This window comes from Mustelus asterias, chromosome 18 (assembly GCF_964213995.1).
Source record: "Mustelus asterias chromosome 18, sMusAst1.hap1.1, whole genome shotgun sequence".
Lineage (NCBI taxonomy): Eukaryota > Metazoa > Chordata > Chondrichthyes > Carcharhiniformes > Triakidae > Mustelus > Mustelus asterias.
Window position 1 is genome coordinate 19,547,170 of NC_135818.1, and position 18,588 is coordinate 19,565,757.

The 18,588-nt window shown below is 44.4% G+C and overlaps 1 long non-coding RNA gene across 1 annotated transcript; it reads left to right on the forward strand.

Annotated features, from left to right (window-relative positions):
* The first annotated feature begins 2,167 nt into the window (after window positions 1–2,167).
* LOC144506808 (uncharacterized) lies at window positions 2,168–12,530 on the forward strand. The gene is made up of 3 exons (XR_013499964.1): window positions 2,168–2,293; window positions 3,611–3,683; window positions 11,296–12,530. It is a non-coding gene; the product is annotated as an uncharacterized LOC144506808 (long non-coding RNA).
* The last annotated feature ends 6,058 nt before the right edge of the window (window positions 12,531–18,588 follow it).

The following is an 18,588-nucleotide window of genomic DNA, read 5'->3' on the forward strand; positions in this document are numbered from 1 at the left end:
GTCCCCTTTTATGCTTTTAATGAACCCAAGAATATAATAAAGCAAAACACTCATACTATAATTTTCTACATTAAGTTCAATGATTTGCTGGCCTCTTATATTACCTAACAAATTCCTGCATTTATTTTAATGGGGCCACTTTACCAATTAAATTATTCTTTGGAACAAAAAAATGAGAAAATTATGAAAATATGCAGCAGGTAAGGCAGCATGTGTGGACAGTAAGGTTGCAAACTTCATCTCATGACTTGTCCCCACCCATTCATCGGCCAACATATCCATCCTTGTGACTTTGCGGGGGGAAAATCAGGATATTGAATTCGATGATCAGCCACGATCAAAATGAATGGCAGAGCAAACTCGAAGGGCTAAATGGCCTACTCCTGCTTCTAGTTCTTATTCTCCAAGAATTCACCGGCGTTTTTTTTCCTGTAAATACTGACTGATTGGCTGTGCATTTCCAGCAATTTTTATTTAATCATGGGATAAGGCAAAGCCAGCATTCGGTGGCACAGCGCCAAGGACCCTGGTTCGATTCCCGGCTTGGGTCACTGTCTGTGCGGAGTCTGCACGTTCTCCCCGTGTCTGCGTGTTTCCTCCGGGTGCTCCAGTTTCCTCCCAGTCAAAAAGACGTACTGGTTAGGTGCATTGGCCATGCTAAATTCTCCCTCAGTGTATCCAAACAGGTGCCAGAGTGTGGCAACTGGGAGATTTTCACAGTAGCTTCATGCAAGCCTACTTGTGACACTAATAAATAAACTTCAATACTTTAAACATTTATTCCCCATTCTTAATTGCTCTTGAGAAGGTGGTGGTGAGCTCCCTGCTTAAACTGCTGCACCCACAGTGCTGCTAAGTACAGAGTTCCAGGATTTTGACTCAGCAACAGCAATGAAATGATGATGTATTTCCAAGTCAGGACAGTGCGTAATTTGGTAGGGAACTTGCAAGTAGTGGTGTTCCCATGCGTTTACTGCCCCTGTCCTTCTAGCTGGTAGAGGTTGTGGGCTTGGAAGATGGTGTTGAAGGAGTCTTGGCAAGTTGCTGCAGTATATCAAGATGGCACACACTGCTGCCACAGTTTCATTTATGGAATATGGCCTTTGCTGGCTAGGCCAGCATTTAGTGTCCACCCCCAATTGCCCTTGAGAAGGTGGTGGTAAATTGTTTTCCTGAACTGCTGCTGTCCATGTGGGGTAGGTGCACCCACAAGGCTGTTAGGGAGTTTCAAGATTTTGATCCGGTGACAGTGAAGGAGCGGCGATAAATTTCCACGTCAGGGTGGTGAGTTACTTGGAGAACTACCAGGTAGTGGTGTGTGGGTGAAGGGGAGGTGAATGCGGGTGGGGTGCCAATCAAATGCTTTGTCCTGGATGGTGTTAAGCTTCTTGAGTGTTAGAGATGCACTCATCCAGGCAAGTGGAGAATATTCCATCAGGATATTGAATTCGATGATCAGCCACGATCAAAATGAATGGCGGAGCAAACTCTAAGGGCTAAATGGCCTACTCCTGCTTCTGGTTCTTATTCTCCAAGAATTTTTATTTAATCATGGGATAAGGCAAAGACAGCATTCGGTGGCACTGTGGTTAGCACTGGTGCCTCACAACACCAGGGACCCCGGTTCGATTCCCTGACTTATTCCTTGTGGATAGCGGACAGGTTTTGGGGGACGACTGTAGGTGAGTTTTCACCATGGATTTCCCAGCTTCTGGTATGGACCAGTTTTTTGAAACAGGAGAGAATTTTGCATGTCACCCCAGCTGCAATGGTGCTGCAGCACAAATAAATTGCACCAGTGGGTTCATAGGTAAAAGTCATTGAATGTAGAAGCGACACATTTAAAGAGCCAGCCAGTCATGAAGGGATGGAGTAACTAGAGGTTTCGCTGTGTGAAATGGATTTCAGTTTTCTGATGCCTCAGTGAGACTGTAACCACCAGCAAGCAACCTCTTCCACTCTGCAACTGAGGCTGGACAAGTGGAGTTCCGGAGATTACCGAAGAGCTGAGCGGCGGGCTCCGGGAACGGCCGAACGGCGGAGCAGCGGGCTCCGGAAACGGCCGAAGTGCGGAGCAGCGGGCTCCGGAAACGGCCGAACGGCGGGCTCCGGAAACGGCCGAACGGCGGAGCAGCGGGCTCCGGAAACGGCCGAACAGTCGAGTGGCGGGTTCCGGAACTGGCCGAGAGACTGAGCGGCGGATTTCGGAAATGGCCGGTGCCTGGAAGTGCCAAAGTGCTCCAGTAATGGCCGTAACACCACGGCGGGGATGGCGAAATCTGCCGAGGCTTAGGTATTACCGGGGGGGGGCGGGGATTAGGTATTTGAACGGAGCAGCCAGTCTGGAGCGATTGGATCCAGTCGAGTCTGATGCTAAACTCCAGGTGTGGGGAGTGTAAAACAGGCGGCGAGCCCACAACCCCGTGCACAGGAACCCGGGAAACCCTACGCGCTGCTGGTCACGTGATTCCCATCTCCAGCGACGGTTGAAAAGGCGCCGTTTAAATTTGCTGTATGGAGAGTTTGTAACGGGCTGCTTCCTTTTTTGGGAGTGTTTAATTTATTGCTTTATTTCACAAACCAAGTGTCAAATGGCGAATGTTTTTTTTGTGTTTTCGATCGTAAATATTGGGCGAAACGAACTCTCCCGCGCGGGGTGTTTTTTTGGCCTCACGTGATGACAGCGCGCGGACAGCATTGGCTGGGAGGCTCGAGCCCGAGTGGGCGGAGTCTCCTGTATCACGTGATGGCAGGTGACGTCAGGGAATCCCGCCAAAGTGACGTAGGGCGTGGGATGTTGCAACTGCCTGGAGCCTATTAAAGGCCTTAAGGCTCCGAAAGCTTGTGACTTTTGCTCCCAAATAAACCTGTTGGACTTTAGCCTGGTGTTGTTAAACTTCTTACTGTGTTTACCCGAGTCCAACACCGGCATCTCCACATCATGCCTATTAAAGGGACAGAGCGGGTCAGAGACAGCAGCTCAAGCTGATAAAACCTGGGCACAATCTTAATAGGGGAATGATGCAATCTAAGCCGTGTTAAATTTGGGCACAATTTCAGCAGCTACACATGACACTCAATTGTGAACTGTGAAGACAGTGATAGTCATGGACCTTTACAGCACAAAAAGAGGCTCTTCAGCCCATTGTATAGGGTTGCAAGGTGGCACAGTTAACATTGCTGCCTCACAGCGCTAGGGACCCGGGTTCAATTCCTGGCTTGGGTCACTGTCTGTGCAATGTCTGCATGTTCTCCCTGTGTCTGCGTGGGTTTCTGCCCGGTGCTCCAGTTTCCTCCCACAGTCCAAAAGACTGGATGGTTAGGTGCATTGGCCAGGCTAAATTCTCCCTCTGTGTACCCAACAGGCACTGGAGTGTGGCGACAGTTACTTAATTGCAGTGTTGATGTAAGCCTACTTGTGAAAATTATAAAATAAACTTAAACATTATGTCTGTACTGCCCATCAAGCACCTATCTATTCTAATCCCATTTTCCAGCACTTAATCTGGGTTGTATGCTATAGAGTTTCAAGTACTCATCTTGATTTGATTTATTATTGTCACACGTATTGGGATATAGTGAAAAGTATTGTTTCTTGTACGCTATACAGACAAATCATACCGTTCATAGAGTACTAGGGGAGAAGAAAGGAAAGGGTGCAGAAAACAGTGTTGCAGTTACAGGTAGGGTGAAGAGCCATTTGCCACTGTTCTGCCTATCTGACCAGTCAGTCTACATCATCCTGTAATCTAAGGCTTTCCTTCTCGCTATTTACCACACCAGCAATTTTGTGTAATTTATGAACTTTGAGCATACCTCATACAGTCACGTTTAGATCATTAATGTATACTACAAAGAGCAAGAGACCCAGCACGAATCCCTGTGGTACAGGGAGCCAGTCACAAAAACAACCTTCAACCATCACCCTCTGCTCAGTTCTGGATCCAATTTACCCAATTGCCTTGGATCCAATGGGCTCTTATCTTCTTGCTCAATCTCCAATGCAGGACCATGTCAAAAGCCTTACTGAAGTCCATGTAGACTACATCATCTGCACTGGCCTCATCTACACATCTGGTCACCTCCTCAAATTTCAATCAAATTTGTTAGACACGATCTCCCCCTGACAAACCCATGCTGACTATCCCTAATTAATCCTTGCCTCTCCAAGTCTCAGATTTTTTTCCAATAATTTCTCTACCACTGTTCATAGACTCACTGGCTTGTAACGTGGTTTATCCCGACTTCCTTTCTTGAATAATGGTACTACATTAGCTGTCTGTCAATCCTCTAGCACCTCTCCTGTGACCAGAGAAGATTTGAAAATTAGAGACGGAGCCGCTGCAATCTGAGTTATGATTACTATCATCAAAATGCCCCCCCCAATGACACCTCTACCACCTGCCCAGCTTCATTTGCTAAAATTAGGTCCAGTACTGCCCCCTCTCTTGTAGGGCTTTCTATGTGCTGGCTCAAAAAGTTCTCCTGGATGCACTTTAAAAATTCCACCTCCTCTAAGCCTTTCACATTTTGACTAACCCAATTAATATTGGGGAAGTTGAAATCCCTGACTAGTATTAACCTATTATCTTTACACTTCTCTGAGATTTGCCTACATATCTGCTCCTCTAGCTCTCCTTGACTGTTTGGGGGTGTATAGTACATTCCCAGCAAAGTGGTTGCCCCATTTTCATTTTTTAAGTTTTATCCATATGGCCTCAATTGAGGAGCCTGCTAGAACTGCTAGAACATCATCGCTCCTCACTGTAGCAATTGACTCCTCCTTCAATAATGGGACATCACTTCCTCTTTTACATCTTCCCCCATCTCGCCTGAAGAATATATATCCAGAATATTGAGCTGCCAGTCCTGCCCCTCCCTTAGTCTCTGTCATCGCAATAATGTCATACTCCTGTGTGTTAATCAACACTTTCAATTCATCCGCCTTACCTGTATGACTCCTTGCATTAAAATAAATGCCATCCAGCCTTGCCATATTCCCTGTGCCTTAACATGTCTATCTACCCTCTGCCTTCCAGACTGACTTAGTTTTTCTTCTATATTTGGCTGTGCATCACCCCCTACTGTACCTCCACTCCATATCCCATTCATCTCCTAAATTATTTTTAAACCCCCCCCCACCCCCAAACAGCACCAGCAAATATCCCTGCACGGATGTTGGCCCAATTCTGGTGCAACCTGTCCGATTTGTATCTGTCCCACCTTCCCCAAAAACGGACCCAGTGATCCAAGAAACTAAAGCCCTTCCTTCTACACCATCTCTTCAGCCACACATTCATTTGCTCTATCCAACTATTTCAATACTCACTAGCACACGGCACCGGGAGTAATTCAGATTACAGCCTTTGAGGTCCTGCTTTTCAGAGTGCTCCATAAATTTCTGTTGCAGGATCTCATCCGTCTTTCTATCTGTGTCATTGGTACCAATGTGAACCACGATCTCTGACTGTTTACGCCCCCCCCTTCAGAATGCCCTGCAACCATTCAATGACATCCTTGACCCTGGCATCAGGGAGGCAACACACCATCCTGGAGTCATGTCTGTGGCTGCAGAAACGCCTGTTTGCACCTCTCGCTATTGAGCCTCCTATTGCTATTACTCTTCCATTCTTACGCCTCCCACCTTGTGCAGCTGAGCCACCCACAGTGGCATGAACTTGGCTCTGGCTGCACTTCCCAGAGAAACCATTACTCTCACCATTTTCCAACAGAGAAAAACAGTTCTTTGGTGAGATGAACTCTGCGGCTTTCTTGGCTACCTATCTGCCCCACCTCCTTCTGACTGGTCATCCATTCCTTCTCTGACTGCACTTCCTTAAGCTGCAGGGCGACCACATCTAAAAGCCTGCTTTCTATGAATCTCTCAGCTTCGCGGAAGCACCACTGAGCTTCCAAGCAATGCTCAAGCTCCGAAACCTGGCTCTGGAGCTGATCAACCCAGAGGCACTTTCTGCAAATGGTCATCCAAACTACAAGGAATGTCTAAGAATTCCCATGTGTTGCAGGCCGTTCAAAACACGGGACATTGATGTAGACTGGGTGGCGGATGCAGTCAAATGCAGAGAAGTGTGAAGTGATGAATTTTAATACGAGGACTGAGAAGAGGCGGTATAAAGGGTTAAAGTCTAAATGGGAGTGCAAGAACTTAGGCAGATGCATGCAAAAATTGTTGAAGATATCAGGACAAAAAGTGATTATTAAGAAGGTATATGTGGATCCTGGGCTTTATTAATACAGATAATGGATCACTAATGTCCTTTAGGGAAGGAAATCTGCAGTCCTGACGCAGTCTGGCCTCCACAGCCACAGAAATGTGGTTGCCTTTCAGCCGCCCTTGGGCAATTAGGGATGGGCAATAAATGCTGGCCAGCCAGCCAGCAATGCCCATGTCCCACAAATGAATAAAACAAAATGATATGGAGTACAAAAAGTGAGGTGTTTATGGTGAGCTATTATAAAACACTGGGGTGAGCCTTTATAAAACACTGGCTGGTCTCACTGCAGCCATATGCCCGATTCTGGCAGTGGACTTTAGGAAGCATGTGAAGGCTTCAGAGAGAGTTCAGAAACGATTTATGTGAATGACTCCTGTTACACACATAGATTGGAAAAGATTGGCCTGTTCTCATTTGGAAAATGAAAATTGAGGGGAGATTTTCTAGAGGTGCTCAAAATCATAAGGGATCTGGACAGAGTAGATAAAGAGAAACTGTTACCGTTGACAGAACAGTCGAGAACAAGAGGACATCAGTTTAAGCTGACCTGTGGAAAAAATTAACAGATTCACAAAAGGAAAATATTTTTTTACACAGTGAGTGGTTGGGGTAGTGGCGGCAGATTCAATCGTGGATAATTTTCTGAAGAGAAAAAAACTTCTGAATACTGTGGGCGGCACGGTGGCAAGCGCTACTGCCTCACAGCACCAGAGACCCAGGTTCAACTCCAGCCTTGGGAGACTGTGGAGTTTGCACATTCTCTCCATGTCTGCATGGGTTTCCTCCAGATGTTCCGGTTTCCTACCACACTCCAAAGATGCGCAGGTTAGGTGGATTGTCCATGCTAAATTGTCCTTTAGTATCCAAAGATGTGTTGGTTAGATGGATTAGCCATGGTAAATGCTTGGGGTTACAGGGATAGGGCGGGCACGGAGTAGACCTGGCCTGGATGTCCTCTTGGCCTTCAAAGGAGAAATTTTGAGAGTGCAAAGTTTGTATGTTCCTGTCAGGATTAAAGGCAAAGTAAATAGGAATAAGGAACCTTGGTTCTCGAGGGAGATTGTAACACTGATTAAGAGGAAGAGAGAGTTGTATGAAATGTACAGGCAGCAAGGGACAGATCAGATGCTCGAGGAGTATAAAAAGTGCAAGAAGCTACTTAAGAGGGAAATCAGGAGGGCTAAAAGAAGACATGAGGTTGCTTTGGCAGACAGAGTGAAGGAAAATCCAAAGAGCTTCTATAGGTATGTTAGGAGCAAAAGGATAGTGAGGGATAAAATTGGTCCTCTTGAAGACCAGAGTGGTAGACTGTGTATGGAACCAAAAGAGATGGGGGAGATACTAAATGGTTTTTTTGCATCCGTATTTACTGAGGAAACGGGCATGGAGTCTACGGAAATAGGGCAAACTGGTAGGGAGGTCATGGAACCTTTACAGATTAAAGGGGAGGAGGTGCTTGCTGTCTTGAGGCAAATCAGAGTGGATAAATCCCCAGGACCGGACAGGGTATTCCCACGGACCTTGAGGGAAGCTAGTGTTGAACTTGCAGGGGCCCTGGCAGACATATTTAAAATGTCAGTATTCACGGGGGAGGTGTCGGATGATTGGAGGGTGGCTCATGTTGTTCCGTTGTTTAAAAAAGGTTCCAAAAGAAATCCGGGAAATTATAGGCCAGTAAGTTTGATGTCGGTGGTGGGCAAGTTATTGGAAGGTGTGATAAGGGATAGGATCTACAAATATTTGGATAGACAGGGACTTATTAGGGAGAGTCAACATGGCTTTGTGCGTGGTAGGTCATGTTTGACCAATCTATTAGAGTTTTTCGAGGAGGTTACCAGGAAAGTGGATGAAGGGAAGGCGGTGGATGTTCTCTACCTGGATTTCAGCAAGGCCTTTGACAAGGTCCCTCATGGGAGGTTAGTTAGGAAGGCTCAGTCGCTGGGTATACATGGGGAGGTAGTAAATTGGATTAGACACTGGCTCAATGGAAGAAGCCAGAGAGTGGTTGTGGAGGATTGCTTCTCTGAATGGAGGCCTGTGACTAGTGGTGTGCCGCAGGGATTGGTGTTGGGTCCATTGTTGTTTGTCATCTATATCAATGATCTGGATGATAATGTGGTAAATTGGATCAGCAAGTTTGCTGATGATACAAAGATTGGAGGTGTAGTGGACAGTGAGGAAGGTTTTCAAAGCTTGCAGAGGGATTTGGACCAACTAGAAAAATGGGCTGAAAAATGGCAAATGGAATTTAACGCAGACAAGTGTGAGATATTGCACTTTGGAAGGACAAACCAAAGAGGAACGTACAGGGTAAATGGTCGGACTCTGAAGAGTGCAGTTGAACAGAGGGATCTGGGAATACAGGTACAGAATTCCCTAAAAGTGACGTCACAGGTGGATAGGGTCGTAAAGAGTGCCTTTGGTACATTGGCCTTTATAAATCGGAGTATCGAGTATAAAAGTTGGAGTGTTATGGTAAGGTTATATAAGGCATTGGTGAGGCTGAATTTGGAGTATTGTGTACAGTTTTGGTCACCTAGTTACAGGAAGGATGTGAATAAGGTTGAAAGAGTGCAGAGAAGGTTCACAAGGATGTTGCCGGGACTTGAGAAGCTGAGTTACAGAGAGAGATTGAATAGGTTGGGAATTTATTCCCTGGAGCGTAGAAGATTAAGGGGAGTTTTGATAGAGGTGTATAAGATTTTGATGGGTATAGATAGAGTGAATGCAAGCAGGCTTTTTCCGCTGAGGCTAGGGGAGAAAAAAACCAGAAGGCATGGGTTAAGGGTGAAAGGAGAAAAGTTTAAAGGGAATATTAGGGGGGGCTTCTTCACGCAGAGAGTGATGGGAGTGTGGAATGAGCTGCCGGATAAAGTGGTAAATGCGGGGTCACTTTTAACCTTTAAGAAAAACTTGGACGGGTTCATGGATGAGAGGGGTGTGGAGGGATATGGTCCAAGTGCAGGTCAGTGGGACTAGGCAAAAAATGGTTCGGCACAGACAAGAAGGGCCAAAAGGCCTGTTTCTGAGCTGTAATTTTCTATGGTTCTATGGGTAAGATGCTCTTTCAGAGAGATAGCGCTAGAGTAGGATGGGAGTAAGAGGGAATGTAATATGGTCTAAATTGCATGTACATGAATGCAAGTAATATAGTAAATAAGATGGTGATCTGCAGAGACAGATAGTCATGTGGGAATATGATGATGTGTCATTAATGGTCATCAGCAATGCTATCAAGCAGTACTTGCTTAGCAATAACCTGATCACTGAAGCTCAGTTTATGTTCCACCAGGGTCACTCAGTTCCTGATCTCATTACAGCCTAGGTTTAAACATGGATAAAAGAACTGAACTCCAGAGGTGAGATGAGAGTGACTTTCCTTGACAGCAAAACTGGAATCAATAGGAATCAGGAGGAAAGTTCTCCTCTGGTTGGAGTCATACCTAGCACAAAGAAACATAGTTGTGATTGTTGGAGGTCAGTGATCACAGTCCAGGACATCACTGCTGGAGCTCCTCAGGGTAGTGTCCTTGGCCCAAAAGCTGCTTCATAAGTGACCTTCCTCCTTAGGTCAGAAATTGAGATGTTCGTTGATGATTACACAATGTTCAGCACCACTGTGACTCCTCAGATACTGAAGCAGTCCATGTCCAAATGCAGCCAGACCTGGATAATATCCAGGCTTGGGTTGACAAATATCATTCGCACCACACAAGTGCCAGACAATGACCACCTCCAACAAGAAAGAATCTAACCATCCTCCTTTGACATTCAATGGCATTACCATCACTGAATCGCCGCCCACTATCAACATCTTTGGCAGTTATCATTGACCAGCTACCAAACTGGACTAGCCATATACTGTGGCCACAAGAGCAGATCAGAGGCTAGGAAAGCTTGAGCAAGTAACTCATCTCCTGACTCCCCGAAGCCGATCCACAATCTAGAAGGCACAAGTTGGGAGTGTAATGGATGCATGCAGCTCCAACAGCACTCAAGAAGCTTAGCACAATCCAGGACAAAGCAACCTGCTTGACTGACACCCCATTCACAAACATTCACTCCCTCCACCATCGACGCTCAGTAGAAGCAGTGCGTACCATCTACAAGATGCACTGCAGAATTCACCAAAGCTCCTTAAGACAGTATCTTCCAAACCCACAACCACGACAATCTAGAAGGACGAGGGCAGCAGATACATGGGAACACCACCACCTGGCAGTTCCCCTCCATGCCATTCACCATCCTGACTTAGAAATATATCGCCATTCCTTCCTTGTCGCTGGGTCAAAGTCCTGGACACTCCCTCCCTAACAGCATTGTGGGTGTACCTGCACCACATGGACTTCAGCAGTTCAGGAATGCGGCTCACCATCACATTCTCAGGGGCAATTAGGAACGGGCAAGAAGTGCTGGCCTGGCCAGTGACACCCACATCCTGTAAATGAATAAAAATAATAACGAAACCTGGTTCAAGAGGCCAGGACTGGGTATTAAATATTACTGAATATGAGGGAGGGAAATTCAATTGTGGTTTTCAAAACAGATTTGGATCATTATCTGAAGAGAAACAAATTGCAGGATTTTGGGAGAAAGGTGGGAGTGGCACTAGATGAACTAACATGGACTGAATGGCCTCCTTCTGTGCTGTAACCATTCAATGATTTGTAAAGCTACAGGGAGTGGCACTAGGCGAGTTGCTCTCACAGAATCCCAGCATAGATACGACAGGCCAAATTGCCTCCTCCTGTGCAGTATTCTGTGATTCTAGTTTTATTCCCACGGCCCAAGTTTCCTGAAAAGCTTTAGCATTTTACAGTTCAAATGCTATGTAAATGTTGATAGGGAAACAAAACATATTTGTTGAGTTAAAAATTCAGAACCAATAAATTCAGTGTTGCTGAAGATCTCTGTGATTCTTTTATTGATCTGCAATTTGAAATGTTTATTTTAAACAAGGTACATTATATGTTGAGGAGAGTTTGCATCATGTAATTGCCTCAATACATATTTTAACATTTTGCTTTATCATTACTTTATTTTATTCCTATAATGGCAGGTGATGGCTCAGGAGTTCTAGTTTTGAATTGTTCAGCACTTGCGTGGGAGATCAGGTTCATCTCTGGTTATCACAGAATTATAGAATCCCTACAACGCAGAATGAGGCCATGGAGCCTACACCAACAACAATCCCACCCTATCCCCGTAACCCTACATATTTATGCTGGTAGTCTGCTTGACACTAAAGGGGCAATTTTGCAAAGCGAATCAACCTAACCCACACATCTTCGGAACATGGGAGGAAACCAGAGCACCTGGAGGAAACCCACGCAGACACGAGGAGAATGTGCAAACTCCATATAGTGACCCGAAGCTGGAATCGAACCCAGGTACCTGGCGCTAACCACTGTGCCACCCTAGGTTATGAGACCTAAGTCAACCCAACTATCTCCTCTTCGATGTACTGTTAGCATTCTCTTAATGCCTATGCCCATCAAAACTGCTGTCATTGATCCTTCCTCACAAAATCTATCATCAGACCCCCAGTCCTCTCCAGTTTGCCTATGCCCAACTTCCACGGGGGTTCTGAATGTGTTATCACGAAGCAGCTGCATTTATGTAATAGAATCATCGAATAATACGGCACTGAATTCAGCCCATTGAATCTGTGTCAGCGTTTCTGAAAAGCAATCCAGTTCATTCCATTCCCCTTCTCTTTCCCTCATCCTTGCAACATATTCCCCATAAGTATTTATCCAATTTAAAGGATAAATCTATTGAATCTGTATCCACCACTTTATCAGGCAACGTATTCTAAATCCTAACAGTTCATTGCATATTCCTGAAACATTGGAACTGTTTGTAAAAGATTCAGATTAAGACTTTGAAAAGCATGCAAAATACTAAGTATTGCTAGAAATGTACTATCAAATACACTTCTATTTGATTCTTTATTGGAAGCTGTATCAGTGGTGGCAATATACCATTCATTGTGTGTGCTAGCTTGTTAATCACGCACCTTTGTCACTCTCCATTTCGGAACTTTCAATGAGATTTTCATAAGCTAATTTTTGTCCCAGTCTTTGGATTGGATTCCTGGTTTATTTGAAGATGTGTTCAGTCTCAGTTCCACAATTTTGTGATGAAATCCATTCTCTTTGGACACCAAATACAGAAAAATGTATTTTTTCATTTTAAAATGTCTGTATTTATAAGGATGTTGCACTATCTTCAATTCACTGAGCACGTTAACATTCTAAAATAAAATGAACTTGACCTGCCTTATTTTACTGCTCTGAGGTTGTAATAACTATATTTTTTGTACATAGATAACATGTATGTTTTGTACTCTAATGGTTTTTTGGGAGCTGTGCAGACTGCTGCCAATAGCTTACTGAGGCTGTACCCTTTATCTGGATGGCTTCTCCTGTCTAAGTTAGTTTAGCTGCAGTATCCCTCAAACTCAGTGATTGGATTCCTCCTTGTAAATATCAAAATGTGTCTTCTCCTATCACCAGGGCACAGGCTCTCATATGAACTTCTACCTTTAAGGGTCTACCATTTACCAAAAGCATCAGAGTGATGGGGACTACCTTACCACTCTCAAGCTGAACAATGAGTGAACATTTAAATCCTTAGTACTGGACTCTTCCATATTATACACTTCTGGTTATGAGACCTATTCCATGTGCATCATCTAATTTGCTAACTCTGTTACTGAGTAGACTTGACTTACTTTTACATTGGTGCCTAAGTGACCTTTCCTATGGCAGAAAAAACATTCAGACTCATTATATCTACAGGCTTCAGGGGAGTGATTACCCCGCACCGGTAGCACTCTAGTTCAATCCTGGGTAGTGAGCTCATTTAAATCTTCTTGTTCTGATTGTGGATGCATTTGCTTCCCATACTAAAACTACATCTTCATTTTTGGCACCACTGCTGATTGTAGCTTCCTGTCCTAACTGGTGAACTGCACCATTCTGCGCACCCTTCTCAATGTTCTTCAGCACCTTCTTAAAATCTATCTCTGCCTCTACCAATAGCTTCCTTTGGATACCCTCATTGTTTACCCCGCGAACTAAACAGTCCAACAGAATATCGTTGAGTGTGGCTCTGAAGTTGCACTGCACTGAGATCTGTCTAAACTTGGTAATATAAATAGTTCCCTTAGAGGCTCTCCTAACTGAGTTAAACTTAAATCACTGCAAAATACTGATAGCTTTGGGAGGTAATATGTTTTCACTAATTCACTATCTCAGTAAATGACTTGGAGTCGGGTGTGCTTGGGGATGTGAGACTGTGTATTAAGTTGTGGGCCCACGTCCCCCACACGCTCAGGAGGATTATCTTTCTCTTTCCCTCCTCCTCTATTCTGTTGGCATGAAAATAGCCCAACATTCAACATTTTGTATCTGATCCTCCACAGAGGCATCAAAAGAGTCCATGTGTCCAAATAGGGGCATATCTGCAAATACTCTTCTGTTTCTCAGCTTGAACCAAACATTAACATAACTTTATACTCACTATCTTGGAACATTTATTTTTCCTTTTATTCTCATCACCAATGTAATAATTCTTGTAAATAACAGCTGTAACATTTATTTACATATAACTATAATACAGAGGATTACAGCCTCATAACTGCTACCCAGCTTGCAAGAAGGTTCTGGAACAGGAAGTCGAACTCACCTCCACCCTGTTCTCGATTGGTTCTCTGGGTCATGTGACCCTTACTCTTAATGAATCCTTAAAGAGACAACCACCACTGTTATGTTAAGGGAAAGACTGAACTCTTGTCAGCAAGGATAGTCATGTAGAACTTGATGCATAGTGGGATGCGGAGTTTTCAATTAATCAAAGTGATTGATTGTCCCCAGTAATAACTGGGGACGGTAGCACAGTGGTTAGCACTGCTGCTTCACAGCTCCAGGGACCTGGGTTCAATTCCCGGCTTGGGTCACTGTCTGTGGAGTTTGCACATTCTCCTCGTGTCCACGTGGGTTTCCTCCAGGTGCTCCGGTTTCCTCCCACAGTCCAAAGATGTGTGGGTTAGGTTGATTGGCCATGCTAAAATTGCCCCTTTAGTGTCCTGGGATGCGTAGATTAGAGGGATTAGCGGGTAAAATATATGGGGGTAGGGCCTGGGTGGGATTGTGGTCGGTGCAGACTCAGTGGGCCGAATGGCCTCTTTCTATACTGTAGGGTTTCTATGATTCTATGAAACTGAACAAGAGAAAAAAAGTGACTGAAAATGGATGCATTTTCCTGAAATTGGCTCTTACTGTGCACTTTCTAGGAAGGGGCAGTGTATGAAATATTTGGGAACAAAAGTGGCTCCACAGTCAAACAGTGTGTTGATTTTAAGATTCTCTTCCTTGTTTTCAAATCCCTTTAATGTCTCACCCTCTTCCTATCTCTGCAATTCCTTCACAGTCATTGTCTCAAAAACCTGAAACTCCCTTCCTAACAGCACTGTGGGTGTACTGACGCCACATGGACAGCAGCGGTTAAAGAAGGCGGCTCACCGCCACCTTCTCAAGGACAATTAGAGATGGGCAATAAATGATGGCCTAGCAGCGACGTCTGCATCCCGTGAGAGGATAAAAATATCCTCCAGCCCCACAACCCTCTGAGACACCTGCACTCCTCTAATTCTGGCCTTTGCCCATTGCCAGTTATAATTACACCACCATTGGCGACCAAGCCCTGTGTTGCCTTGGTCCTAAACTATAGAAATCCTTCCTTAAACCTCTCCTTGTTTGCCTGCCTTAAGCCATTATTTAAAATCTACCCCATTGACCAAATTTTTGATTATCTGACCTAACATCTGCTTCTGGGGCCCAGTGTCGTACTTTGTTTCATAATGCTGCTGTGAAATACCTTGGAACATTTTGTTACATTAAAGGCACTGTATAAATGTCAGTTGTTATTGTGTTCACACAGATAACGTTAGGGTGGGCGGAGTAATGGCTGCTTTTGATTGGACCTCAGATGCAGAAAAAAGCCCATAGCAACAAGGCTGCGTTCTGGAGGGAGCTACAGATCAGCAACAGAGAGGGTAACATTCAAGGGATCAGGTCTGTAACAGGCACTGCCCCTGATGGTCTATAGAGAGAGGCTCAGCTTCCTTGATTCATTGGAAGGGCAGTGCATCCGAAGGCTGAGATTACCATGTTAGGTGGTCACAGACATCTTCAACCTCCTAGAAGCAGTCCTGGTTGCCATGTGTTACTAAAGCACCACCACCCTCAATTATTTTTCATTTGGTCCCTTCTAGAGCATGACCAGAGACACAGCAAGGAGCACTCAATCAGCTACATATAACAGCATAAATCAGGGATAGATGGATTGTTTTCCGGGGTTGGGTGATACATAAACTTGTCCGCTGATGCCAAAATGAGTAGACACTCAGATTTGCATATTTGTTTCGCTTGCCAGAGCAGAATACCATTGACTACACACATGTGACCATGCAAGCATCTCCAGATCAACGAAGCATATTTTTAGACTACAAGGGATTTCATTCCATCAATATTCAGCTGGCCTGTAACCACAAGGAAAGGTTTATGCAAGTCTGTGCCAGGTTCCCTGGGAGCTGTCAGGAAGCTTTCACACTACAAGAGCCCAACATCCTGACTCATTGGTCCTGGAACCTGTTTTAAGGGGTGGAACCTGTGTTAAGGGATGGCTGAAAGGCAACAATGCATACCCACTTCAACCCTGGCTGACAACACCTTTGAGGAACTCCACCAATTGACACGGGCCTCTCTGAAGATTTTGGCCCATTTGGCTGTTGGATGGAAGACTAGCCTCCTTACTCAAAGAGGATGCTAGAACTTATACTGTGAGCTGCCTCTATGATACGCCACCCTGTGGATTTGGCTGTCTATCTCTCAAATTCCTTGCCTTTAGAATTTATCATTTGTACAGAACATAAGAACTAGGAGCAGGAGTAGGCCATCTGGCCCCTCAAGTCTGCTCCGCCATTCAACTAAACCAAGACTGATCATTTTGTGGACTCAGCTCCACTTACCGCCCATGCACCATAACCCTCAATTCTTTTACTGTTCAAAGGTCTATCTGTAAGAACAGAGTAGCCCCGCTGATTTCTGATAAACAATGTTTCTGATATGGCAATTCACACCTCTTCTCTGGACACTTGGTAATCTTGTTACTGTTAGGTGATCAACTCCTAACAACGCAAGGACTGCTATGATATGAGCCAATTGACAACTAGATGTATCATCAAGCAAGCCATGGTCATGATCAATATGTGCTTCGGGTGTCTAGATAGGTCTGGAGAATCCTTCAGTACTTGCCAGCAAGGGCTCTCGGGTATTTGTGGTATGTTGCACTCTGCACAACAAAGCGCACAGCAATGAAGACTAGATACGCAGGAGGAACAACTTACTCAGCACTCTTAATGTGATGTGGATCCCAGAGGAGTGGAGGATAACAATAGGAACTCAATGATACACCAGCTGATCACATTGCTGCTCAGGATGCCAGGGATGCTCTAATAGCTCAAAGATTTGTTAGTCACTCAGACTGGACCAAAGTAACTATTTGGATGACCCAACTCAAGCCCCCCAACTGACACAAAGCAGTTCTGTCACCATCCATTGACCCATTGCATGTCTTCACATTCATCAGCTACTGAGAATCCGAGTTGGCACTCGCCAGGTGAGAATGGGTAACACAGGAAAATGGTCAAAATTAATAAATTTTATGTGACTAAATAAACTATGCAATACTTTCACAAACATCCATGTGCATACCCTTGGGGAACTACACATGTTTTACTTTCCTTTCTCACTCCAATGTGGTGCAATCACTGCTTCAACAGAGCTATGAACATACTGCCCAGACTTACAAGATGCTTGCAACCAATGATCACTGGGTTTAGAGCCTGGGACGCCTCACCAAAAACCATTTCACCTACACCACCAGGCCTTTATTGCAAAGGGAATGGAACGTAAACGTGCAACTATACAGGGTATTGGTGAGACTGCATCTACAGCAGTGTGTAGTTTTGATCTTGTTTAAGGAGGGATATACTTGCTTTGAGGCATTTCAGGTTTCCTAGAATGAAGAGGTCGTATTATGAAGAAATGTAGAGCCTATATATACACTTTGGAGTTTAGAAGAATGAGACTTAACTTATTAATTCTGAGGGGGCTTGAAAGGATAGATGCCAAGAGGATGTTTCCTCTCACAGGGGAACCAAGAACTAGGGAGTCACTGTTTCAAAGTAAGGGTCTCCCATTTAAGATGGAGATGAGGAGGGATTTCTTGACTGAGGGTAGTTAATCTTTGGAATTCTCTACCCCAAAGAACAGTGGAGGCTGGGCCATTGAATATAGATTGGTAGAATATCCAAATAATGTTAAATGAGGCTATATGAATTGAACTGAGGAATAAAAGAGGGGCATTCACACTGCTGAAAGTACACTATAGGTCCCCAGGCAGTCAGGGGGAAATAGAAAAGCTATAGAAACATAGAAATTAGAAGCAGGAGTAGGCCATTTAGCACTTTGAGCCTGCTCCGCCAATCATTTTGATCATGGCTGATCATCGAATTCAATATCCTGATCCCTCCCTTCCCCCCCTATCCCTTGATCCCCTTAGCCCCAAGAGCAATAAGAAAGCAAATACATAAGTAAATTACTGAGAAGAATAGAAACAATAGGGCATGAATACTATTGGATTTCAACTACCCTAATATTAACAGGGATGAATTCAGTGTAAACAGTGCAGAGGACATAAAATTCTTAAAGTGCATTCAGGAGAAACATTTTAACCAGCATGTAGCAAGTCCAACAAGAGAATGGCAGTTCTGGACTATGGGAGTGGATTCTGGCAGGAGCAGCGGTATCAGACGGACAGCATGTTAATGGTGGTGTTCACAGTTCAGTTAGATTCAGTGTGGAAAAGGGCAAAGATAGTTAAAGTTTATTTATTAGTCACAAGTAAGGCTTACATTAACACTGCGATGAAGTTAACTGTGAATTCCCCCTAGGTTAAAGATAAAGATAGGTTAAAGATAAAAGGTTTAAATTGGGGAATTTACTCAGTCAATTTTACTCAGCTGAAATTTGATTTGATTTATTATTGTCACATGTATTAGTATACAGTGAAAAGTATTGTTGCACGCTATACAGACAAGGCATGCCATTCATAGAGAAGGAAAGGAGAGAGTGCAGAATGTAATGTTACAGTCATAGCTAGGGTGTAGAGAAAGATCGACTTAGTGCGAGGTAGGGCCACTCAAAAGTCTGAATGGCAGTAGGGAAGAAGATAGAAAATAATAAAAAAACACTATTAAAAAGTAAGACATGTTTACCATCCA